Source organism: Uranotaenia lowii, chromosome 1, assembly GCF_029784155.1.
Source record: "Uranotaenia lowii strain MFRU-FL chromosome 1, ASM2978415v1, whole genome shotgun sequence".
In the NCBI taxonomy this organism is placed as follows: Eukaryota; Metazoa; Arthropoda; class Insecta; order Diptera; family Culicidae; genus Uranotaenia; species Uranotaenia lowii.
The window spans coordinates 185,562,300-185,588,225 of NC_073691.1; the positions used below are offsets into that span (position 1 = coordinate 185,562,300).

At 35.9% G+C, this 25,926-nt stretch overlaps 1 protein-coding gene across 1 annotated transcript in view; it reads left to right on the forward strand.

Annotated features, from left to right (window-relative positions):
• Nucleotides 1-1,072: 1,072 nt before the first annotated feature.
• Nucleotides 1,073-25,926, forward strand: part of LOC129738216 (homeotic protein antennapedia) — a 233,009-nt gene continuing 208,155 nt past the window's right edge. Inside the window, exon 1 of the mRNA XM_055729407.1 lies at nucleotides 1,073-2,431. The gene's annotated coding sequence lies outside the window, so the exon portion shown is untranslated. The remainder of the gene's footprint in view (nucleotides 2,432-25,926) is intronic.

Here is a 25,926-nt window from a genome sequence, read left to right on the forward strand (position 1 = left end):
GGCTTCGATATCACCGCAGCGACCAGACACGCCAACCAGCTAGAACCAACGAGAGAAGAAGCATCAACAACAGCTCGAACGACAAAAAAATCGGCTGAAAATCACCGTGAGTTACGAGCTCACCGCAATACCATCAACATCAACACACACACCATTAAGGCTGACCGAGATTCTCATAGTAAATTTCGTCTGGTGGCTGCTCCATACTCGGCGGAGGATACTTTACGACCTGGCCCTGGCCCTGGTCTGACTGTCTCTTGATGGCGGCTCGCTTCCGAGGAGACCGCGTGTGAGTTGTCTCAGCGAGCTCGTAAAGTACTCACAGCACAGCAGAGCAATATAGGATGACGATACGACGACACGCTACAGGAAGTGACCGCGCTGAGCACGAGTGGGGTGCTATTTTTTTTCCTTTTTTTTTGTTTTTGGGGTGGTAGGCTAAGAGGCCTGAGAGTACGCATACTTCGAACCTTCAGTGACCGAGCCGAGCTAAGAAAGACATTAAACTATACGTTCATCTCTTTCCGTCCGTAATTGATTGTTATCGTTGTTTCGCATGCAAACGAGAGCTGTTGCTGAGCTCGTCAACTTTATGCTTTATGTGTGAGAAGAGCGCTCTTTCGGTGCCGCGCCGCTCAAAGGAGGAGAGTCGTAAATCCTTGGCTGCTGCCGATGCGAAAGGGAAGAAGAACGAAGGGAAATTTGGAAAGGGGACTGGCGCAAAGTATAGTTTATGGGATTCTCCCTTGCCAGCCTGCTTTGATGTATCATTGTGTGATGCTTTACGACCTTAGTATTGTGAGGCCGAGTCGGGTAGAGTCGAATCGTATAAATCGTATATCTATGTATACACACGTGTGTAACACAGCAAGGGGGCCGCCGTTGGGTTTTTCTCTCTCGCGGGTCGCCTCTTGACAATGTTCGCACACAATTCACCAAAACACCAACAGGAGGCCGCCTGCCGGGGCCCGACGAATGCGACGAACCCCGACGAATGATGCGAACGCCTCAACAGGGAGTGAACAGCAGAGAAATCGTATTTTATGGGTTTAGTTTGATAGAAATCGTAAAGAAATAAACATCAATTAGAAAAGCATAAAAGAGACACACAACAAAACGGCCGATTCCGTGTGGTGTGTTGTTCGCTAGTTTACGATTTTTTTCCGGATTGCTCTTTGGGCTTCTGGTTCCGCGGATTTGTCGGGGTCTCTCCTAGGGTACCAACTGATTTTTTGGTGCGGGCGGGCGCGAGATTTTGAGCCGAGGAGGTCCCCAAGTTCCTTATCTACGGTGGACCAAACACCGCCAACAAGAAGAAACCGCAAAACGCAATCACCCAGAACTGGTCAAATCAAGGAAAAAGATAGTGAACCTGCTACTGTTCGGAGCAAAAGCAGCCAAAACCGGACGAAGTGGACAGTCATAACAAATCGTAAAATTTTATAGTTCTTGTAATTTACGAGCCGCGCGCCAACAGAACATCGTTCCGAGTGCCGGTCAGCGGAAGTTGGGGTAAATGCAGGGTGGTTGCACTCGGATGTGGATTGTTATTGAGTAACCGTGAATTCGAACCATTACTAGTAATATTATCATCTACCGCTAATCGGGTTGTATGATTTGTGGTGACCCAGGTTCAGGAACCACTTACTACAGAGCTCATGAGGATCCGACGGATCCTAGCAGGCTGAAAATACCCCATCAAAGCCAACTTAGTTTAAAATACCTGAGTGAAAGTGAAAAGCCTACTTTGGCCAAAAGAAAAGCTGAAAAATAAACAAAACAAAATCCAATAGCAAGTGTTCCTGAGTTAAGCCAAATTTTTCCCCCATAGGTGTTGTAGTTAAAATCAAACTAAACGAAACCGTACTCAACCGATCGCGAAGAATATTTTCCAAGTGGAAAAAAAATCACGAAAAGTCAACGTGGAAAGCTGTTGTGCAATTTTTTAATCGTTCGTCTCAAACAAGAGAGAAAAGTATTGTTTTATTTTTTCGCTCCGGTCTCCATAGCATTGGGGAAGTGTAATAGTTATTTTTACAAAAAGAGAGAAAAAAAGTAAGCATAAGTCCCAACGCAGTGCAACGCAGCTAAATCTAGTGGAACCCAATAAAACCAGTGCTAATAATAATACTCAGTAAGTAAGTTTTTGGTTTCTTTTTCCACCCGGGAAAGGAAAAGTCAAATCTGGATGCTTCCATATTCGTCCGATTGAATGGTGTCGGAAGTTTTAAGTTTTTATTTTTCTAAATAAATGTAAGAAAAAGTTTTATTTTCCTGTTTGAAAAGTTTTTTGTTGAGTGAATAAAAGCTAGGAGGAAAATTCTATCACCAGTGAAAAGTCCTCTTTGCCGCAGAATTGTGATTAGTGAATTTTGGCCGTACTGAAACCGAGGCAACGTCGTATACGATCTTCGTCGCTTTATTGGATATGGTGAGTTTAATTTCAAGAAATCAATAAAAATGACGGAAAAATTTTATGATCAATCTGCCCAATGTCAAATATTTAATGCAATAGAGAGATAATTTTGAAAACCCTATAAGAAGAAATTTAGATTGATGTAGCAAAAATTCGTCTTTTTTTTGCTATCCGTTTTTATACCTTTGTCAAAAACTTCCATTGAAATGGAACAAAAAACCTTGTTTTACACACTTCTGAGAAATCTTTGAATATTTTCAAAATTCTGTGATCTGTGACACAGATTCTGTGATTAAAATTTGCTAAAAATTCTCTGAAATTATAGATTTGGCAGTGATTCGGCAACCTTGTTCACCAACCGGCGTTCATTGTTTAGCTTAGTATTTCCAATATTGATTCAAAATTCAATCTTTCCTGGTGAAAAACATTTGAAATATTGAGTCAAACAAAAATTGCATTATTGACTTCATTTAGTGAACCGTAGGGTTGCAAGCCAGTTTTTTTAAATCCTCTTTTTTTGTAGAATTAAAACCTGTAACTTGAAAAGCAATATACCCTATAAAAAATCAATTTATCCTCTTTTAATTGATTTTGCTTGATTTTTTTTTAATAAACGTTAAGATCTCATGGGCTTGTGATATAGCTCAGTTGGCAAGTCTGTTGTCTCCTGAGCCGATGTCCGCGAGTTCGAGCCCAAGAGTAAACATCGAACACAGTTGCACCGGATAAGTTTTTCAATAACGATCCGCCAACTGTAACGTTGATAAAGTCGCGAATGCCATGAAGATGGTAAAACGACTATAATCGAAACAAAAAAAAAAAAAAAAAAAGTTAAGATCTTATGAAAGAAGGATCTGTCTGTTTCAACTTTAAAAATCTATTTGTTTTTCAGTTTACAAAAAAGCGTCTAATTTATTAACAGGAATCACAAAATATTCTTGTTATTCTATTCCAAGCCATATGCCGGAAGCTGTAAAAGATGACGAGCTGCTTATTTATTCTAAAAAAAATAATTTTAAAATCACGCAAATTGGATCAGGTTTTTCACTCTGCTCTTGGCTTCATAATTCTTGCACAATATTGAAATCAGAATATTCAATTTTGGTACGCCATAGCACTAGATAACTTAGATGAATTTACCATCCACTTCTTAAATTAAATTCGTGTCTTCAAAAGTGTCAATAACAAGATAAGACACATTCTTTGCTGATTCGTAACATTAGGGGAGAATGAGGATACTCGATTCCTCAGCAAAATCTCGAAATTTAAAAGCAATTGTAAACTCTAATTTTTTTATGAAAAAGTTTCCAAAATGTATGTTTTGGTTCACCTTATCCCTCGAGTCAAAAAAGATATAATTTTCCTCTAAATGGATGTTGATCAAGGCTAAGCACAAAATTACCAATATTTACTTGAAGACTTATAATTATCCAATAATTTTCTGATAATAAGTTTTCTGGAAATAAGAAAATTGTGCCTTTAAGTATATTCATTGCATACATAGAGTTGTAGACAAACTTTTAGATTTATTTTTTTCTGATACTTATAAACTGTGAAATATAGACTTAAATGGCCAACAAATTCAAAGAACTTTTATCTTTAAAATTTGCAAGATTTTTGCCAAAGCCTGAGGAACCCTGATTAAAGGACCAAGTCTCCTTTAACTTTCAAAATATCACAATTTTTTGGTCACATAAAAACGCTTCTAGATATCTACGGGTTTATGTTTTGATGTTACTTTGGCGGCATATAAACTTTAAGTTACACGCTGTCAGAAAAAAAAACAAAAAACGGTGATCGGAAATTTTTTTTCCAAAAAGATATGATGAAAATAAGAAAAAGGGATCAAGTATCCCCATTTTCTCCTACATCTAAAGTTAGCCGGAGCCAGGTTGATGCCGGTTTGAGTTTTATATCGGAACCTAAATACTGCAATTTTTTTTCTATAGCACTCTTCATAATTATGTACACCTTTGCGGTTATTTTCAATCGGATTCGATAGTGGTTTTTCCTCATAAAACTTTTTTCTTCCTTGGTTAGAACGGCTTATTTATTGACCAAAATGTTCGACACCCGTGCGATTCCCATCAACGTTATGCTTGTAACACTCCAAGAGCAAAACTATAAGTTATCCAGGAATTTGTGAAGAAAAAATCGAAAGAGACTTCTTAGTAAGTGACGAACCCGATTGTAATTTTGTATGAGCTGAAATAAATGTGGATGAGATATTTTTAGCTTTGTAAGGATTTAAAATAAAAATTCAAACACTTTAAAAACGATCAAAGAATATAAATAAAACAAATTGAAAGATTTAAGCATAAAAAAAGATTGAATCGAGATAAAATTACACTTATGAATAAGGGTTAAAATAGAGAACACTGAACCGTATTATTTGCCAGATACAGTAAAATAAAGTTTAATTTTTTTTTAAAACTTGAGATGGCTGCTTCCAACGGACTTTTAAGAATGATTAACCCAGTATTATTGTTATCCCCACTTGTGAAGGATAATAAATGATAAAAGAAAGCAAAAATAAATTACAAGGAAAAGCTAACAACGATAAGAAAATTCGAAAACTGAAAAAAAAATTTTAAATGAATTCAATAGAAAAATTATTAATTTGGATACTTTTTAATATCAAGTGTGAATATGATGAAACAACGATACAAAGAAGAATTTGAAGAGTTTCACATTACTCAGAGAGTTTTCGAAATGTAAATTTTAGTTAACTTTAAGAAATGAAATTCAAAACCAAATCATTTTTGAAAAACAATAAGCATGAGCTGTTTCAATAAAAAAAGGATTTAAAATGGCGACCGTCAAAAACAAATGGTCTGTTTAGACGAAATCAAATTTAAAAAAAATTTTGATTTGGAAATAAATCATCAATGAATTTTTCCAATAGATTAATCAGCTCAAAATTCCAATTTTAACTGCAGAAATAATAATTAAATGTGATGGATTTGAATTAAAATTGACAGGATTTTGTCAGCACGTATCCGGGCCGAACAAATCTGGGATATGTTATAGAAAAACTTGGATTAATCCAAGAATTTAATTTCAAAATTTTCAATCCAGAATCCGGGCAATATCCGGGCAAATGAAATCAAACTCAGGAATTACTCAACAAAAATCAACTTAAAAAAAATGTGTTCATCAAAACCCATCAGCCAATTTTAAATCGTATTTTAGGCTACCAAGAAACCATAAATATATATTTGGATAAAACTTACTTAAAGAAATTCGTTTTGGACGCATGAATAAAAGATTTTTACAACATTTTTTTTTCTTTTTTTTTATTGAATTGGTAAATAAGTGAATAAATCCTGGCAAAATCCGGAGTATATTCAAGGAAATCTGAGTAACCGTGCTGGGCTGGACTTTTCCCAAATTTTATATTCATTATTCGGCCAAGCCGGATAAAACCGACAATCTGGCAAGCTAAGTCTAACTTAATAAATTGAAGATTTTATTTAAAAATAAAATTCAATTTTCACACCTAGGGCCACCTTTTGAAGAGAAAATTTTAATAAAAGTTGAAAAAAGAGTTTTTTTTTCTTAAAACGACTTTAAAGAATTGGAGAATCTGAAATGAGTACATACTTTGATACAATAAGTATTTAAGCGCCCATAATACAAGAATGTTATTACTATTATCATCCGAAGGTCTTAAAATTGACAAGCATTTGTAAGTTCTCACATGTCATGAACATGTAGTTAATAATCCAAAAAAAAAAAAATGCTAAATGTGCATGACGAAAACTTAAATTGAACGTAAAAAAAACAAGACTATCCGTAGACTTAATTTGATCTTTAAATTGACGAAAAAAAGGTTTAAAAATTTTAATTAACAGTTAGAACAAGCAAAAAGCTTTCAAAAATTAGATATTCTAGATTTCGACAGGAGCTAGTTTTTGATAGATTTTCATTTAAAAGCTTATTTTTCTATTGGGTTGATCAAGCTTTATTTTCTTGTTTTGCTCTCCCAGTTTGGCACACGTTTAATATAAAAATTTATTTAAATTTGTTCACAACTTGCACTGAAAATTCACATTATAATCTAATTTTTGACACCCATCTTCCTTTGTATGTTTATACTGTTTCAATGGTGTACAAACGCCGTGAAGTGGACAAGCAATTCCAACATCTAAATACTCATACCTATTCCTTTGCAAACAAAGAAGAGGAAATGTTCTTGTCAAAAACTAAAACTTTTAGTGTCGAAAACTTAAATTGAATGTCGAAAACTAGAACATCAAGAGGTTATAGTTAAAAGATTTTAAAAACATTGTTTTTATACTTTTGATCAAAATAATGAAAAGGTAGAGAATAAAGAAAAAAATCTGATTCATAGAACCATTCATAATTAAGATGAAAAACTTAAGTAAATTTGTATTATAAATATGGTTTTTCTGACAAAACAAGCAAAAAATGTTAAAAACTAGGTATTTTACCCTATATCCTTCGAAGCTTAGAATAAAGTTTATTTAAAAAAATCTTCTGTATTCTAGATTACCTTTTTACACTTCAAAGTCAAAAAAAGTTTTATTTTCCACGATAAGTAATTTTTCGTATTTAAGATACGAATCATGTCTTCTCCATCATTCCGTGATTGTAGTTCCAAAGAGTTTTTCTTTCCTCATCTTGTTTAACTACGAATTTACCCAAGTTGCATTCGATTTGTTTTTAAAATCCTTTACACAAAATATTAAACTACAGAATATTTAACAATCTTGTACTTTTACATACTCTAACTTGCAAATAATCGAAACAAGATTTTTAAACCAAAATTACACAACTTCGGTTTATTCCCAAAAAGAAAAAAAAACTGTCATTGTAATTATACTCATATGATCTAATTTTTTCATTTTTTGAATCATTATTTTATTATTTTCTAGCAATCAGCCAACAAACAACCCAGCATACATAAAATTTTATTAGAAAAAAGAGCTCAAGTAGTTAACAACGCCTACTGCGAGTCGCAGTTCCTCTCAAATCGTTAAAAGGTCGTAAAAATGGCTACTCGAAGTCGGTTTTAATCGGATATTATGAAAACTCTGCCATGTTTGCAACTTTGTAAGACGATTTCTATCAACATGTCCTCCCGAGAAGGCTTGAAGTGAGAAAACAGACTTGTTATTATCTCTATGACCTGCAGTTTTTTTTGTACGGAACTTTCATCCTCTGGGATGATTCATCCTTACGACGACCAGCAGTGCAACCCAAGGAATATTTAAACAAGGTGGTGCTGAAAGCCGGAGTGGATTCTTATTGTGACGTCACAAAAATGATTGCATCGAAAATTTATACGAGACTGACAGAAATTTCAAAGGAGAACTCGTTTAAGAACGAAAATAATTTCCAAATGCATTTAAACTGTGTTGTAAGGCTTCTATTTGATAACGCTATGATGTTTGTTGGTTCTTTGAAGATTGTTTTATCTGTAATTTCCTATTTTATTTTTTAATGCAGTGTCTTCATGAAACTAAAACGTGCAAAAATTAAATAAATTCATCTTTAAAAAAGATCTATCTGGTAGAAATTGAGTGTTCAACTGATTGTCATGATTTTTATTCAAAATACCAGTAAAAGATTTTGGTTTTGTCAAAAAAAATTGTTTTATTACATTACTGTAATAAGAAGCTTAAACTGAACTGACTAGAACATATTCATGGTAGATTTTGAACTCATTCTAAAGTTTTGAAAATGCCCCATTTTTTTTCGAACTTTGATAATCTTTATAGATTAATTAGTTTTTTTTTGGAAATCCAACTTTTTCAGTAACCGATCATGATGAACAAGAATCCTCCTCGAAAAACATTCATTCAAAGTGGAATATTTCCAGCAGGTTTTTCGAATTATTAAAAAAGGCAAGTTTCTTATTAAATTGTGAAACATGATGGAGCGAAATAGGGACGAAGACACGGGTTTCCATAGGCGGCTGCGAGGTCGATACCAGCATTGAGGTTCGCCATTGCTGAAGTCAACACATCGATTTTTGTTGAGGGCGTCAAGCTTAAGTAGTCTGGAAGTAAAGTCCGGATTCCTGAGTCTGTCAAAACCGAGACATCATGTTGTCAGGGCCCCAAAGTTTATGCTTCAAACTTTACGAAGCCTGCCGTCTCCGCTTGTCCTAAAATTGGATCGAGTAGATCCTAAGGTCAACTACGGAAATTTGTACTACATCTGCTACATCGTAGCACAAAGCAGCTAGTTTGTCAACACCGAGAGGGTATCGTTTCGAAGACGATTCGGAGACGAGTTGGTTCAGCGGCCTTACAGTCCCATGGACAAGGTTGCCGAAATCACAGAAAAATCTGTATTATCACAGAAATTTGAGCAAAATTTTGTCACAGAATCTGTGTCACAGATCACAGAATTTTTAAAATTTTCACAGAATTCATAGAATTTCTAAATTTTGTACAGATTTACAAAATTACATTTTTTTTTTGTTATTTTCGACTTTTAATTTCTGACTATAATTTATGAAAATATGAAAACAAGGTTATGTAAATTGATATTTTTCAGTTAAAACTGTAGGAAATTTCCATTTTGTTGATGTTTGACATGATTTCTCTATGAACTTCATAAAAAAGCGTCACAGAAAACCGTCACAGAATTTTAGGTTCAAATCACAGAATTGTAGATTTTTTTTTTGTCAAAAACACAGAATTTTTTTCGGCAACCTTGCCCATGGATTGGATTTGTACCAAGCCATCGTGTCTTTTGAGTAGTGAACTGATGCTAAATCTGGCCAAAAGAGTAATTTGTGATCATGAGCAGCATGCGACAGTTCAGGCACTCTCTGACTTAAACAGCAATCTTTTTACTGGCGTCAGTACGCATGGCTGTCCGGTCCAAAGTTTTGTCCACCGGACCCGGATTCCGTCCAGATTTTTTTTCGGTCCACGAAGCTGCTTTCCTCTCCAAACGTCCCTATCCCATTTCGCTTCGCTCCAATGCTCACTTCTTCCATTTTCGTCAACTGCCTCAGCGAAATGTTGGGGATAGTACAGAATTTGTGCATGATATTTTTGCGCTTTTCCGGGAAATTGCTTCTCATTTTCACGAAAAATTTAACAGTTAAAGCTCACGATGTACAGAGTTTTAAGTTAAACTGTAAACAACAACCCCCAAAAGAAATCAGTTGTTTAAACGAAATCTGAAATAAGAAGGGTTGTATAAAAATCGTGCTTAGGCATAATGAGACACCCTCTAGTCCTAAAATTTCCATTTCTTAGTAGCTGAGATTTAAACCCTCCTGCCAAGGATCGAAAATAGATGCTTTTTAACTTCTTTCGTCGTGAACAAAAACTTTCAGCGGTTTATGAATTTTTGAAAGGCTTATAGTAAATTAAGAAATATTGATTAATAAAATTATTTTTGGGAGAAAAACACTCGACCCCTTGAGATCAGCGCTTTAAAACTGAGTGTAACAAAACTTGTATGGCGGCCGTCAAAAAATAGATAATCAAATTTTGAATCGGGTTTTGAATGCAAAGTTCAATGTTGAAAATGTACTAAAAATCTTGATCAAATTCCAAATTTTACGATGCAAAATTAAATCTCTAAATGCTTCTTGCTGTTTTGAAGTCCCATACCAACTAGTCTCAAATGCCAGGTACATTTTTTCCCCGATTTCCTTCCAAAGAAAACTGTCCGAACCTGTTCGAAGGCTGCCCTTGAGAGAATTTCGGAAAACACCAGACAATGGGACAACAGACAACATCGGCCATAAGTTGGCTTCTCCGGAATCTGTTTTTATGATTAAATATGTCCTCAAAAAATGTGAACCGAAGTCCAAACAAAACCAACAAAAAATGAAGAGTCGAAAAACACACTCCGACCGTCAATTGTTGTACTCTTAGATGTTGTTTTTTTCTTCCTTTGGCGTTCGTCTTCTACAGTCGAATTTGCAGCCACATCATGCTGGGTAGTGTGACGACTTGCAGTGACCCCAAACGGTGTGTGTTCGAATCCCGGAACAACGGACGGGTCGTTTCGAGTGGTGGTTGTTGGCTTTTTTCTTAAAATTTTTATCCTCCCGGTAAAAACGCGCTATTTTGCATGACCTCTCCTAAGCTTAGCCGGAGTCCGAGTCGTTAAACGTTCCAAGTCATCGAAAGAGAGTGAGAAAAAAAACATTAAAACACAAAGAAACACACCTTCCATGATGTTCAAAATCCGGTTCGGATCCGGAGAAGAAACAAGTAAGAAAAAAATTGCAAACTGCAAAGTTTTATGGTTGTCATAAAAATTGCCTCATTCTGCTGCCGAGGTTGTCGTGTTGAGAAAAGCGACAAATAAAACATGCCAACGATTTTGCGACAAATGTTGATTGTATTTTTTTTGTTGCTTTCCGACTGGTCCTAAACCTGCAAATAAGTAATTTAAAAGACCGAAATGTCCTTGGAGCTAATTTCCTTCAAGTTGCTACTTTTTTAACCTTCAGGTTTTAGGTTCATGCAATGCGTTATTGTTCCTAGATTGCACCACCTGTCGGACAAAATCATCGGTAGAGTCTAGGAAACGGTTTTCCGAAAATAAATCTTTAGACAAAGCAGCTTAAAACGTGAGATTTTTTTCGTCATGATTCTTTTTTTGGTGATTTTCGGAGGAAGAATCATCCTAGAAGAAACCAAAACCGGAGACATTCCAGCGAAGAACCACCAGAAGTAGAAAAAGCGCTCAAGACCTAACAGCGTTGAACAGAAACAACCCATAACTCAAACTGTGAGTTATTTCTTCAATCGAGAGAAAGACAAAAATCTCCCGAAATAGACACTGGGAATTGGTGATCAGCAGTATACAGTGGATTTGAAGAAAAAAATATAATAATAAAACAGATAATAATAACAGTCGAAAGCCAAAGCTAATAACATCGGAACGAAGCAGTGAAACAAGCTCATAGAACACAATCATCACACAAATACAAAAAATTTCCAAATAAAAAAAACTATCGATATGATTCCACAGCAGAAGAAATGAAGAAAAGAGGGAAAAAACCACACACCAACTCACACGTACTCACACAAATTTCGATCGAACGAGCTAGCAGCAGCAACGAGGAAACCCAGAAAATGAACGAGAACGACGACGAGATCATTAATCAAATCCGGGCGTATGACGACGACGATTATGGCGACAAATACGGGCGAACAACGATGGCTGGCTGGCCTGGCATGAGAAACGAAACAGGGAAAAGTGGGATCGGGAAATTCGGGGAAAGAGGAAGATTACCGCAGCCAGTTCCCCATATTGCTCTGGTAGATTGCGAGCAGGGCGAGGGAAATTTTTCGAGCGGGTTTGTTCCATTTTCGGTATTTTTTGGAATCAGATTTTTTGGTTGAAGAACCGACGGCAGATTGAATTTGTTATCATGTTGTCCTGTGTAATGAATTGACACTCAAAAATTGTATTGAGATAAAGAAAATTTTCTTCTTACAATCCAGCTTTCGAGACATATTTAGATTTGGCTGTTGAACTATGAGCATAAATTAAGCTAAACTCATAGAAGATTTTGCATGACTTCAGTAAAATTTATTCATTTTAACGATGTTCCGAGAACTGCTTTTTAATTTCATGTCAACCCTCTACACTAAAGAAACAATGTTACATAACGAGAAAATTTCGGACAAACCGAGCTGAATAAATTTTTTTCAATCACACGGGCATTTATTCACACAGAATTACCCTATCACTTTTTGGCATAGGGCTTGTGATATAGCTCAGTTGGCAAGTCTGTTGTCTCCTGAGCCGATGTCCGCGAGTTCGAGCCCAAGAGTAAACATCGAACACAGTTGTACCGGATAGTTTTTCAATAACGATCCGCCAACTGCAACGTTGATAAAGTCGCGAATGCCATAAAGATGGTAAAACGACTATAATCGAAACAAAAAAAAAAACTTTTTGGCATTTTTCCGTATAACAGATAAAAGTAAATTTAAAAAAATCTAGGGCATTATGCTAAATTTTTCAACTCCAATGACTTCTTAAAACTTAATTTCCACAGTCCGCTTGTACATAAAATGTTTCAAGGTTGATCAGACATCAGTTTGACGTGGTCAGAAAAATTACTGGTTTCAGCCGTTAATTTTTAAATTAACAAAACATGTGATTCCAACCCTACTTAGAAAAAGGGGTTAATTGAAACAAACAGTGTTTTTAATGAAAAAAATCAAATGAAAACGTTTGAAAATTTAGAACTTTTAATATATTTGTGATGTTGAAACGTATAAAGCATCAATTTAAGTAATTTTTGGTATTGTTCGAATTAAATTTAACCTTTTTGCTGTCAAAAATATTTTTAAACAAAAAGCACAAGGGTGCTGCATACATTTAGGGGTAAATAATTCTAGAAAACATATACTAGTTGAAATAATTAAAATTAACGTTTGGATGGATGTAACTTTAAAACTAACATAAGTGTGATGCAAAACAATCATGGAAACGAAATTTAAAAGGTGAATCGTTGGTTTGCATTTTGATGCATTTTAGCCCTGACTGGTAACTGAATTATAGAAATATTTATTCAAAAAAAAAGTGACTGTCCGAAAAATATTTTTACGCCAACAGTGTTGGTAAAGGATAATAAAAGCAATATAAAGTTTGTAGGTTAAGGTTTCCATAATTTTTTCAGCACGTACCCGGGCCGGATAAATTCGAGCTATTTTATCTAAAAACCTGGCAAAATCCAGGCATTTGATTCCAAAATGACGACCAAAAATTCGGGTAATGTTCGGGCGAATTTGGTCAAAATCCCGGAATTACTCAACACAAATCAAGAAAAAAAATTGAAATATTTTTTTCATCATTAGTTTTTAAATCGTTTTTTAGGCTTCCGAAAAACTTCTCCTAGTTATTTTTATAAAGCTTGCTCAAAAAATTTCGTTTTGGACGCATAAATTCAACAAAATAATTTGTTTTTAATTTTTTTTTTTGGCAAAAAAAGTGAACAAATCCGGGAAAATCCAACGTTTTTCAATGAAATAAAGGCAATCGTGCTGGGTCGGACTATTGTCAAATTTTGTATTAAATATCCGGGAAAACCCGGATAAAACCGGGCAATCTGGCAACCTCATTGTTGGTGAAATCATTAAGCCAATCCCTCATACTGGGTAAAGTTTTAACGGCATCGAAACATGAAAAAAATTGTACATTTATTGCTCGATTTTATTTTTTTCTATGAGAATCAAAAAAATTTAAAAAATTATACCACGATGAGAGAAACTACGTCATCATCTTTCTGTAATCATTAAATGATAACTTTATTACATTTCATTTAAATAAAAATCGAATAAGTGTTTACAAATGTTGCATCCAACCCTGCTGTTGCATGATGCCCCGTTTGATGGTATTCTTTCTTACCATGTTACCCTATATTAAGACCATTGAAGAACACTTATCAACTGTTTTATACTTCAAACTGTTCAAACTAACATCATAATAAAGGTCATGTTCGGATAGTTTTAAATGCTTTTACTCTATCAATAAAAATTTATCTTAAAATCAGCTGTTAAACATCTCACAAGTGTGTTTTGGCAGTATTCTACGCGAATTTTAAAACATTTTTGACGGTTACAGACTTTCATGCCACCAGACCGCAGCAGAAGTTTGATGTTGGCTTAAGCAACCAGAGTGCGATCTCTCATCGCGTCGACGCTTTAAGTGAAAAAATAAAATCGAAAAATGAAGATTCAGCTTTATTTGCGGATTTCGAAAAGTTTTTTTTTCCAATTTTTGGCATCACAATGCCAAAATTGAACAACTATGGAAAAAGTTCCACATGATAATGATATCTTATTGGCAGAAAAAAAATTGTTGTATTTGAAGAAGTAATAAATGAATTGAAATGCATAGGCCTAGGTTTTCGACAAGGTTGTAGGGTAATGGAATTATTTTGGACCAGAGGACTTAGTTTGAGCCACCTTATCCAGCTCGCTTATGAAGCAGCTAATAATGATATTTTTTTTACTAATGTAGAAGAAGCCCGGGTACTAAATATATTGCACTAATTTTTCCAAGATTCGATACTTTCTAACAGCGCTAGACAAGGTTTTTCAAAATAAGTCGCTTAGTTATATTGGGCTTAATTGAGAATAGTAAAGATTCATGTATTTAAAAAAATGTTTTTTAAAAAACTATCTGACCCGATCAACTTTGTTTTGCCCGAAAATCAATTAATCCTCAAACATGTTGAACTTAATCTACACGACCTTTACTTCTTCGCTAAAAAACATCGAGAAAGCTTTCCAAACGAATAGTTTTGTCAAATATTTTTACAATTTGTCAATTTCGTCTTTCAGATCTTAATGAAAATCTAAAATCCCCTTATTTTTTGTCCAACTGCGTTTTTAGGGAAAATAATTTCTGAATTTCTGAGATTTTAACAAAAAAATTGTAACGGCATTGTGTGATGAAATTTGCATTAGTTTCATGAAAAAATCATGTCAAATTGGGTCTTTTCTGAACAATACTTTAGAAAAATCAATTAACATTATCAATCTTCTCATATTTTTCCAATTCAATGATAGAAAAGCAAAATTTTTGCTAAAATAAAAAAGAATGTTAAAAATACTGTCAAATAATAGATTTTTCCGCGATTTCGGCAACCTTGTTGCGAACCCGGTTAAGATTTTCTCGCTGTGTGTCAAATTCAATAAAAGTTACTACAACACTTTTCTGGTTGTGTCTTTATGTTTGTAAATTTTGTATAGGACCCTCCTGTTTCGAAATTAGGTAGTGTTTTTCGAAATTTAAATCAACAATTAACGTGAAAAACATTAGCTTGGTACAAATTATTTGAATTTCTTGTGTAAAACGCTTTACACCATCTTAACAGTCACCACTTTTTAAACTTTAACAGGACCATAATTTTTATTAAATTCATTTGCAAAATGTTTCGAAGGGTTTTTTCCTTACAATAAATTTTCTCATTACATCAAAACTTGTATTTGATTCATGTCTTGAGTTTTGGTTTTAGATAAGCTACATTGATTTGGACAAGCGTATTTACTAAGGAAACCTCATAATTTAAATCAAAATCTGGTTTTATCAAAACCCGTATTTTATTTTTTTGTGCCACATTGGGAAAGTCGCTTGTCCATTTCCTTTTCAAAGTGGGAAAGTTCTTCAGTGCAATGAACAATCTCTTAATATGATAACTTGTCAGTTCCAAACATAAAGAAAATGGATCCTACCATATACAAACATAAGCACAGATAGACATTCTTGTCAATAAGGCTGGAACAAACCCCCCCTCCCTCCCTTTTCGAAATATATAAAAAAAACCAAGTGGGGGGGGGGGGAATAAAGTTATGAATTTTATGTAAATTTGGAATTTTCGAATTTCAAATATCCGAAAGATTAAAATATAAAGAAACAAATTGTGGAAGATGAGATTCATTTGACCTTTTGTATTCTTGATATTAATTAATTTTTCGATAAAAAAAATTGATTTTAAGGTTTTGTGCAATGATAGAGTATGCATTTTTTTATACAATTTATATCAATTTATTTGTTTTTCGCATTATTTTTTAATTATCCCCCCCTCGCGATGTTCCAACTCTGTATGACAAAATAAGGATTTAAAATTTGTTCCGGCCTCATTCAGTTCGGTCGAAATTTAGTGGTTAAGGAAATTTGATGGAAATCACAAAAAAAAAAATCTTGATGTGTCGTATTTCTCTATTGATTTTGTATGGGACAACATTTGCAAAGTGCAAAAGTATGTTAATACAGATAATCATTTGGTTTTGTAAAACTTGTTTTTGTTTCGGTTTTGATAGCTCAAAAACTCTGGAACCGTTCTGAAGGAAGGAGAAGTCCTACAATACAATAAAACTTGGAACTTTGTTTATGCTTGCTTTGTACCAAGTTTGATAAAAATCTTTTGGAAATATTTAGGGTTGATTTGAATTTAAAATTTATTTTAAATGGATTCCCCTGGTTCCAAAAGATAGAGGAAGTCTCAAATTTATCTCGTTTGGACAAAAACTTCTATTTTATCAATTTTAAACGTTACTAGAAAATCGGTCAGGCTAGTCGAACGTCTAGTTAATAAAAAAGAAAGAGTTTCACAAATAGTCTGGTTCGGAAAAAAAAATTCTATGATAACCACTTGATTTTTTTTTATTTCGGTCGGATTACACACTGATTTTGTGCTGGACTCCCCGAACCGAAAATGGGAGAACTCACAGAAAAATTTTGACTTTTACGTGTCACTGGAACTGCAACCTTTAAAATAAATCAACCTGTAATTGACTAAACCTGTAATTTTTAATTGTTTTCCTTAAAAGTTAACAGAGATTCATTTATTATTACAACAAATGTCCTGTACAAAAGTTGTACACTTAAAATTAAATGACACGTAATTTGTTTTTTGACCTGTACAATCACGGTAAATGCCCTGCTCCTTTTTGTTACAAGACATTTGCTTAATTTTTCAGGAAATAATTTTTGCTGTGCTCTTTTAGTGAAATAAACCACCAATTGAACCAATTTTTATGACAATCAACTGAAATTTGTTCGAGTTACGTCATTATTCACTATCAATTTGTATGAGAGCCTAAGTCCCTAAAATCTGATGGAATTGAAACTGTCATACGAATAATTTTCGGTAGAAAAATACCCTTGTCTGGTAGCTATCACGTCAGTGTGATCACTCGTTTATGGATTCACAAAAAAACTGCTCAAATTTTTATTATAAGATTTTGTAAGCCCCATCTCCACCCTCTTAACTACATAAAAGGCAAAGATCATTAGAATAAATCATCTTTTTGCGTCAAATCATAATGGTTTCCCAAATTCAATCATAATCGCTCAAAAATTGTTCGAGATATGTCGTATTATACGTTGATTTTGTATGGGACCTCCCGATTACAAAAAAAAGAAAAGTCTCATTGTACAATAAATCATCTAGTTTAACTTGCATTTGTACCACAGTTCTTCAACATCCCTTAAAAACTGTATAAAGTCTGTAGATTTTCTATGAACTTGAGTCAAACCATGCTTGTGAACACACACTTTTTTTGAACATCACCAGAAAATCGTTCGAGTTATGTCATATTTTAAGTTAAATTTGTACGGAAGCTCCCCTTCCGTCAAATGCGAGTCTTGAAACTTTTGTACAATCCATCGTTGGTCCAAAAAAACCCGCAGGTTGCAAATTTCAAGTAATTCCGGTACCCGTTTTTTGGTGTCACAAATAATACGTTTTCATTATTATATACAAGATATACAAATTATGGAGAAAATTTCAAAATACACTTAATTTATATGAAAAAATCCGAAAAGGATAATAAAAACACCCCTCAAGAAAGTTTAAACTTTATCAAATCAATTTTTCTGAGTCTGGGTACATCTTCGTACATGAAAATTTTCAAATTTTCGAAGGTAATGGAAATCATTAGAGAAACATGAAGTAGACTTGAACCCGCAATTTCCGTTTCAGCCCAACGGTGCGTTAGTCAATTCCACTACGGTGAACATGCTGGATTCGACCGACACGAGCGCACAAATCGAGTTCCGCTGATCAACTGCTGGGCCTTCTATTAAAAAGTACAAAGTTGTAGCTTTTTTTTTAAATATTTTTTGGTTGCTTCATGTAATGCATGAAAGCTTAATTGTTATATCATAGTTTTAAGACACACCCTTAAAATCCTGATCCAAAAACTTTTTTGTGGAATTCTTGGGGTTTAGATTGACACGGTAGGCTCAAAATCGAAGTATCTCTCTCAAAACTCAACAGATATGGATAAAATGTAGTTTGAGAACTTATGAGATGTTAATAAATCATGGTACATAGCCAATACGCTGCTAAGTTATTTTTGTTCTGATTTGGTACATAAGAAACTAATCGAAAACAATGCTGTTCTCGAAGAAGCTTTATTATAAGTAATTGTAATAATCGAAAATATTCCTGAAATTTTTACCGAACCTAGCAACCAGTATACCTATCAATTTGCATTAATTTCTTACATTTTTATATGGAAATCATTATATCGGATTATTATGAGCCAGCGCCTATCCTGTAGTCGGAACTACGATTCCAACACTGAAAATCAAAAATACCTAGGTACAATATTGACAACTCAAGTTTATTAAAAATAACAGCTTGTTAATATAAAAAACTTGGAATTCAAACGGAAAATGATTTTTTGGGGGATTCTTTATGTTGGAGATTTCATCATTAATGTTCAAACGAACCTTTTTTTTGTCACAAGATTTGAAACTTGTACTAAGCTCTCAAACCAGAAAATTGAGCTCTGATTTTTCTCATTAATCTTCCCAAGAAAATCCTCGATTTGAGAAAAAGAAAAGGTAAACAGCCATTTTGTACAAATGCTATGTTTAATTTTGATACCAAACAACGAAAGATTAATTGAAACATCCCAATTGTATTTGTGACTCCATTCTCCTTCCAAATCCTGGCTCAAAATTAAATAACCGAATGAGATTTTAAGGCCTTCTTCGTCTTTTTCGTTCGATTCGTAAGTCGTAACCCCTATAAGCAGTAGAAGGCTTCGGACCAACCAACTCCAAAATACCTTCAGGCATACATAGTAGGCCTGTCACCTTTTGCCTTCGAGCAAGTGCGCGAACTGTATAAATCGCCGCTTCATTTTTATCTTCGTTTTTTTTTCGCACAACTGTCATCTTCGCCGTTTTTCTCTCGCAGTTTCCGTCGTTTTTCCAAACATTTCGCGTGTTCTGCAATTTGCCCAACACAAACACACACACAGATTCAGAACCGCGCGCGCCCTGTTCAGCACTTCCCGCGTAATCTCGAACATAAATCTTGCCAGTAACATTATCATTATCATTATTATTGTATTTTTATTAATTTCGGTTCCGAGAGCAAGCTGTCTCTTCAGGTTTTTTTTAATGCTGCTGTTCTTGGTGTTGTTACTCTTTTTTCCTTTGAGTTTCAAGGTTCTTTTTTGTTACTTTTCCAAGAGTTTTGGTCATTCCAAGCAGCTTGGAGACTGGTATATTTCTTAGAGCAAATTCGTTGAAGTGGCCTTCTTTGATTGGATAGAAAAGATACCGTTTGTGAATCAGAACAACTGTTTCTTGTTTGGATTTGTTTTAAAAATTTTAAATTCACAAATCTAAAATTCAAATTACGTAGAATCAGACACAGTCCCTGAAGCGTAAATTTCTCTCTCTCGGTCGACGAAGACGCATGCCAATCATCATCAAAATCCGCACAATTTTCCAATCAAGGCAACAATCCCGGAGAGGATGCACCATGTTCTGGCATCGGGTGATGTTGTTGTTATTATTAACAATGGCGTTGTTTGGCGTAAAGTTGTTGTTGCTGTTCCTGTTTTGTAGTCTGCTGAGACCGAGTGGGGGGTCATGTCGTGTTGTTGTGACCCGGCTAGTCCGCAAATCAAAATCCGACTCCAAATGCGTTTAGAACAAGTTAGGACCAGGCAGAGGTTAGGAAGGAGGATTGCTACCGGGCGGCTACAATTGGGAATACAATTGCAGTGAATTGTGTCCCTTAAACTAGATGGGCACATACAGGAACAACACACGCAGACGAAAACGCGTACGCACCGAGCCACCTAGAGACATTTTCGTCCATGCTCCGCGATATGTTTTCGGCTAATAAAGCAGAAGTTGTTTGTATTGGTTTGTTTGTTGGTATTTGTCCGATCCAGGTCCAATTCCAGCAATTGTCGGGGGCACTAACTACATGATGCAAGCTAAAATATGTACTTTCGGCGTTTTGGGTTGACTTTCCACAAATAGAAAGGATTCGTTTGCATAAAACGAGGGGCTGCTGGCGGAGTGGGAATTAACTGGGGGCAAAAAATTACCACGCCAATGTCACACGTTCTATAATTTATGACTAACAAACACAGCGACAAAAACAACAAACACACTCGGGAAGGTGCATCATGATTAAGGTGGCCAGATTGACCGGTTTTATCCGTGTTTCTCTGGATATTTAATACAAAATTTGCCCGGATTTCATTGAAAAAAATGCTCGGATATTGCCCAGATTTATTCGCTGTATTTGGCAAATCAATAAAAAAAAAATCGAATTTTATTGTTTCTTTATTATGCCTCCAAATCGAAATATTTTTCGAGCAAGCTTAAAAAAAATAATCATGAAAAGTTTTTTGGAAGCCTTAAATATGAGTAAAAATTTTTCGATGAGTTTTGATAAAAAATTTGAATTCATTTTTTTTCTTTATTCTTATCAAGTAATTTCGGGGTTTTGACTAATTTTTTCCCGAATATTTCTCCGAATTTGGTCATCAATATTGAAATCTAATGCCCAAATTTCACCAAGATTTCATATAAAATTGCTCGGGTTTGTCCGGCCCGAATTTCCAGCCATTTTTGTCATCCATGGTAAAACAGGAACTAAGTTTGTACAACATTGGATTCGGAAGGACAGCACATCGGGGGATATCTGATTTCTTGTACAAATAATGTTTTTTTTTTTGCAGATTTCACAAACAAAAACTCACACAAACCTGTCACCTGTTTTACTAGATTCTATTTGGTTTCTAGATAAACTCAGTTTCAACGATTTTGCTCCTTTCTACCCAAATTTATTTGAATTAATCAAATTTCACTCGATGAAAACAATCACAAAATTTTGGTCGGACTGACTAGATTTTACCCGGTTTAACCAGAGTCATTTGAATTTTTCTTAATTCCAGCCAATTAAACTTTTCAGTTAGTTGATTCTTATCTATTATTTATTTGATTTTGTTGAAGCATACGCTTTCCTCCGAAATTCAGAAAGCAGCAGATGACTTCTGCTGCCTCGAGTAGAACTAGAACATTGTTTGTTTCGGTTCTCCACATGCTTTGTTCCCAATTCGCAATCTTGATCAATAGATCAAGGATTGCTGATGACGGGTGATGATGATAAACACGGTAGAAATGTTTACATCATAACACGGTAAAGCAAGACTACTCAAATTGGGTTCGTGGTAACACAATAGTGTTGCCAGATGTTCTGGGTAAGAGTATCAAAGTGCTCATTCAAAAATGAGAACATTCCCGGCTAGGAAAGATGAGAAGTGGAAAGTGAGACAATAGCAATCGCTAATGAATTGTGTAGTTATGTAATGACTAGACTGACGAAACATGAATAAAAATAACTCTATTCCATCCCTGAATCCTGCGTTTTCAACAGGTTATGGGTCCAGATACGTCTGAAAAATTGTAAAACGAGTTAGTGAGAAGGGTACTCTCAAGTATATTTGACTTGCGGTTAGCAAGTTCTGCAGCAGCCAGCGCACAGGGACAAGACAGCCCAGAGACGAGCCAGAGGACCACCGGAGAGAGCCAGCCAGCAGCCGAAGGATCGCCAGCGCAGAGACCAGCCTTCCGTCAGAGGTCAAGTCCGGGGAGGTTCGTGGTCCGAGAGGGTTACCCTGGATGCCGTCACGAGCCACGCTGCGGTTTGCAAGCGAGAGCTCACGTCCGACGGCCGGGAGGAGTCTCAGGATCCGCAATCGGGCTGCACAGCAATGGACAGGTCCAGCTGCAGCAACACCCCGGTTTTATTGGGTGATGCTGACAGCCGAGAGGGTTAATTTCGTGCTTTGGTTGTGCGCTGTGGTCAGCGATTATGAACTGATCCAAGCGCAGAGGACCACCAGCATAGAGGAGTGCAGATGCCACGAGATGCTCCAGGTCAGCCAGATGGTGTCACTGGAGTTCGAGCCCAGATTGTCAGATTTCGAGAGGGTTACTCTCGATCTTGTCACGAGTTACGCTGCGGTTAGCAGCGTGAGTTCATTTCCGATGGCCGGGAGGAGGACTCTTGGGATCTGTTACCAGGCTTGGTCAGGGCCGAATGCTCAAGATGGTGGATTAGCCCGGGTCGAAGTTTGGAAAAAGCTGCTTTTGGAGAGAGTTACTCTCGTGATGTGGAGCTAGCCTACAGTACGATTTTTCTGTGGCTTTGGAGGAGGTGTTTCGGGTGACGGTTAGTTGCCAGCAACTTCGGCAACGCATCAGAGCCAGATGGGACTCATGCTGCTGAACGTTGGCTTCTGGCTTTTTGAAGCACTCGAAGCGTTGAAGCAGTGGAACGAAAAGCCATGAAGCTACAAGTCGAGAGCAGCTGCGCTGCGGTTAGCGTGAGCTTATCTTCGACCGATGGTTGATGTTTCGAGTGTTTTAGAGGTGGTTGTTTCGACGACGGTTAGTCGCTAGCGGAGTCAACACATTCTTGCTATCGATTCCTTTTCTGGGGCTACCAGAAAGCAACAAGCGAGAAACTCTTTTCGATCGCATGCTGTGGTTATCAGCCACCGGAATCAACGAATCATCGATTCCGGTGGAGTCAGCGTATGGCGCGTGATGAGAGCGACGCAAGTGGAGCGGTGACGAAGATGACGATGATGATCAAAATTTCTAATCGGTTTTTTTGTGGGAGCAAAATCGAGCCGATGTTGTGCCAAGACAGATGGCAATCGAAAAGTTTGCTGAGAACCTATCAGTAGAATACACATTTGAGCGGTTAGCCGATGTGTACGAACAAGAATAACAAACCACACATGAGTAGAACTCGGAACTCGGAAAAAGATTCGGGCGGTCCTGAGCCATGGTCAGTGAGCTAGAGAAGCTGCTCAGCACTACGTGGCTAACGTAGATGCTGCTGATGATGAAAGTCAACCTCGGATCATTAACAAGCTGAAGCGCCAGGAAGACCTAGATTCTTGGAAGATGGTTATCGCCAAATGGATGGCAACCCTGGAGGGAAAAGTAAGCGGCATGGGGAGCGGTTGGCGAAGATGGCAACATCTTCGAGACCAGATATCTGTGCTGCGGTTAGCGCACTGAGCAAGTACCAGGCCAGCCCGGCGGATAGGCTTGGCAAGGCCTGAAACGTATTCTGCGATACCTTCGAGGTACAACCGATGCGGCGTTGGTATTCCGCAGAAACGCGAAATCGGAACTACTCATCGGATATGCTGATGCATATTTTGCCAACGACTCCGATGATCGAAGATCTGTATCAAGCTACGCTTACTTGATCTTCGGGAATCTAGTTTTGTGGTCAACGAAACGTCAGCAGACGGTCAGTCTATCATCGACCGAAGCTGAGATAGGAGCCATTTGCCAAGCAGTCAAGGAAAGTTTGTGGTTAACAAACTTCCTAGGTAAATTGGGTGTAATAAGCACTCCTTTCACGTTAATGGAGGACAACATCCCTTGCATCCAGTATCTGGAAGAGGCGCGAACCTATCAGCGGATGAAGCATCTGGACGATATGCATGCATTCATCAGGGACATCATTCTCGACAAAAAAAACATCAAAAACAATAAATATCTCTTAACAAATTGTTACTTGCTACAATTCCTAAGCAATTTTTTTTTTCAAATATTACAGCACTCGGAAAGTTTTAACTCAATTTACAATTCAAACCATCCAGCTACAGTAAACAATAAAAAAAAATCCGTTCTACAAAAACGCCAACACGTAGCTTTTTTAATTCAATTATGTCGGCCCGATTATGAAATATCGTCATTGTATTATGTTAATTTAATTATGCCGTACACGACTTGGGCATTATTATTGGCATTGTTATTACCGAATCGGATTGTTCGGGAAGAGCCGAGCGAGCAACGAGCGAACAAAACACCGCACAAATCACATACTCGTACGTATGTAGGACTCGGTATGTACCTGTTCATTTGTCGGGAGCACCCGAGCAAAGGTGTGTTGTTGCTGTTGTTGTTTTTGTTGATGTTCCAAGTTTTGCAGTCACGGAAAATAACTAACCGTTGTTGTTCGCGCGACAGCTACTCAGAACAATTTGACATGGGAATGTGCCGATGCACGAACAAACACGCGACTGTAAGCACGTGTGAGCACACACAGGCACATACTCGTACTCACATGATTTTGCTCAGTTACACGTGTGTTTGGAATAGTATAGCGGTGACTTCTGCTTGTATGAAATATTTGAATTCGCATTCATTTCGGGCTCCCTAGGTGTTGCCTGGAATTGGATTACCTACTGCAATCATAGCTAAGCGAGAGAGCTACTGTTCTAAAAAGGGTAGTGTGGGTGGCGGGTACCGTGTCCGAGCTACCTCAACATAATTGTTCACTCAAATGCAAACAACCGGAAGTGAGCACAGTCCTTGCAACTTTTTGTTTATGTAAAGTCTGGAAGATTTTCACTGAAGCCTTAGAAAATCTGATGAACTTGAATGAATGCACAAGGCTACAACATTGACATTTTTCCGAGGTACAAAAAAAAATAAAAGCTTAATTTGAATTATTTTGTGGTGCTTTTTCCAAATATTTAATTAGTTTTCTTCTTATCAACTCTCGTTTTCAAAAAACTTTCCAAAACACGTATAAATTCCTTAAATAGATTTGGGCCTATTTTCTGAAAACTAAATAAAATTAGATTGATTTTGAAATTTTCTGATAAACTTTTCTGAAGACCGCCATCCGTGGTTAAGAAGAGAGTGTTTAAGTCTGCTAATCCAGAGGGCATGAGATCGAGTCTTGGTCACAGCATGCATAGTACTATTTTTGTAAGCTGCAGGTGTTAGCATAAGTAAGATGGCACAAAAATTTTCAGCACGTTTCAGGGCCGGACAAATCCGGGCTAAAAACTGGTCAAAACTGTCCACCAAAAATGCAGACAATATCCGGGCAAATTAAGTCAAACCCCAAGATCAGCAGATTTTGAATTGTATTTTAGGCTTCCATAGAACCTTCCATGATAATTTTGATAAAATTTGATAAAATAAATTTATTTTGAACGCATAAAAAAACAAACATTTGTTTCCAGTCCGGTTTGGCAAATAAGGAGAATAAATCCGGGCAACATCCGGGATTTTCTCAATTTTTTTTTTAATAAATATCTGGACAATCTGACAAACTTATATTGAATCGCCTTTAATCAAGTAAAACATTGTCAAACTAGCATCGGTATAAATTAAATTATATTGTCATTTTTGTCATTTTTGTCATTTTTGTCATTTTTGTCATTTTTGTCATTTTTGTCATTTTTGTCATTTTTGTCATTTTTGTCATTTTTGTCATTTTTGTCATTTTTGTCATTTTTGTCATTTTTGTCATTTTTGTCATTTTTGTCATTTTTGTCATTTTTGTCATTTTTGTCATTTTTGTCATTTTTGTCATTTTTGTCATTTTTGTCATTTTTGTCATTTTTGTCATTTTTGTCATTTTTGTCATTTTGGTCATTTTTGTCATTTTTGTCATTTTTGTCGTTTTTGTCATTTATGTCATTTTTGTCATTTATGTCATTTTTGTCATTTTTGTCATTTTTGTCATTTTTGTCATTTTTGTCATTTTTGTCATTTTTGTCATTTTTGTCATTTTTGTCATTTTTGTCATTTTTGTCATTTTTGTCATTTTTGTCATTTTTGTCATTTTTGTCATTTTTGTCATTTTTGTCATTTTTGTCATTTTTGTCATTTTTGTCATTTTTGTCATTTTTGTCATTTTTGTCATTTTTGTCATTTTTGTCATTTTTGTCATTTTA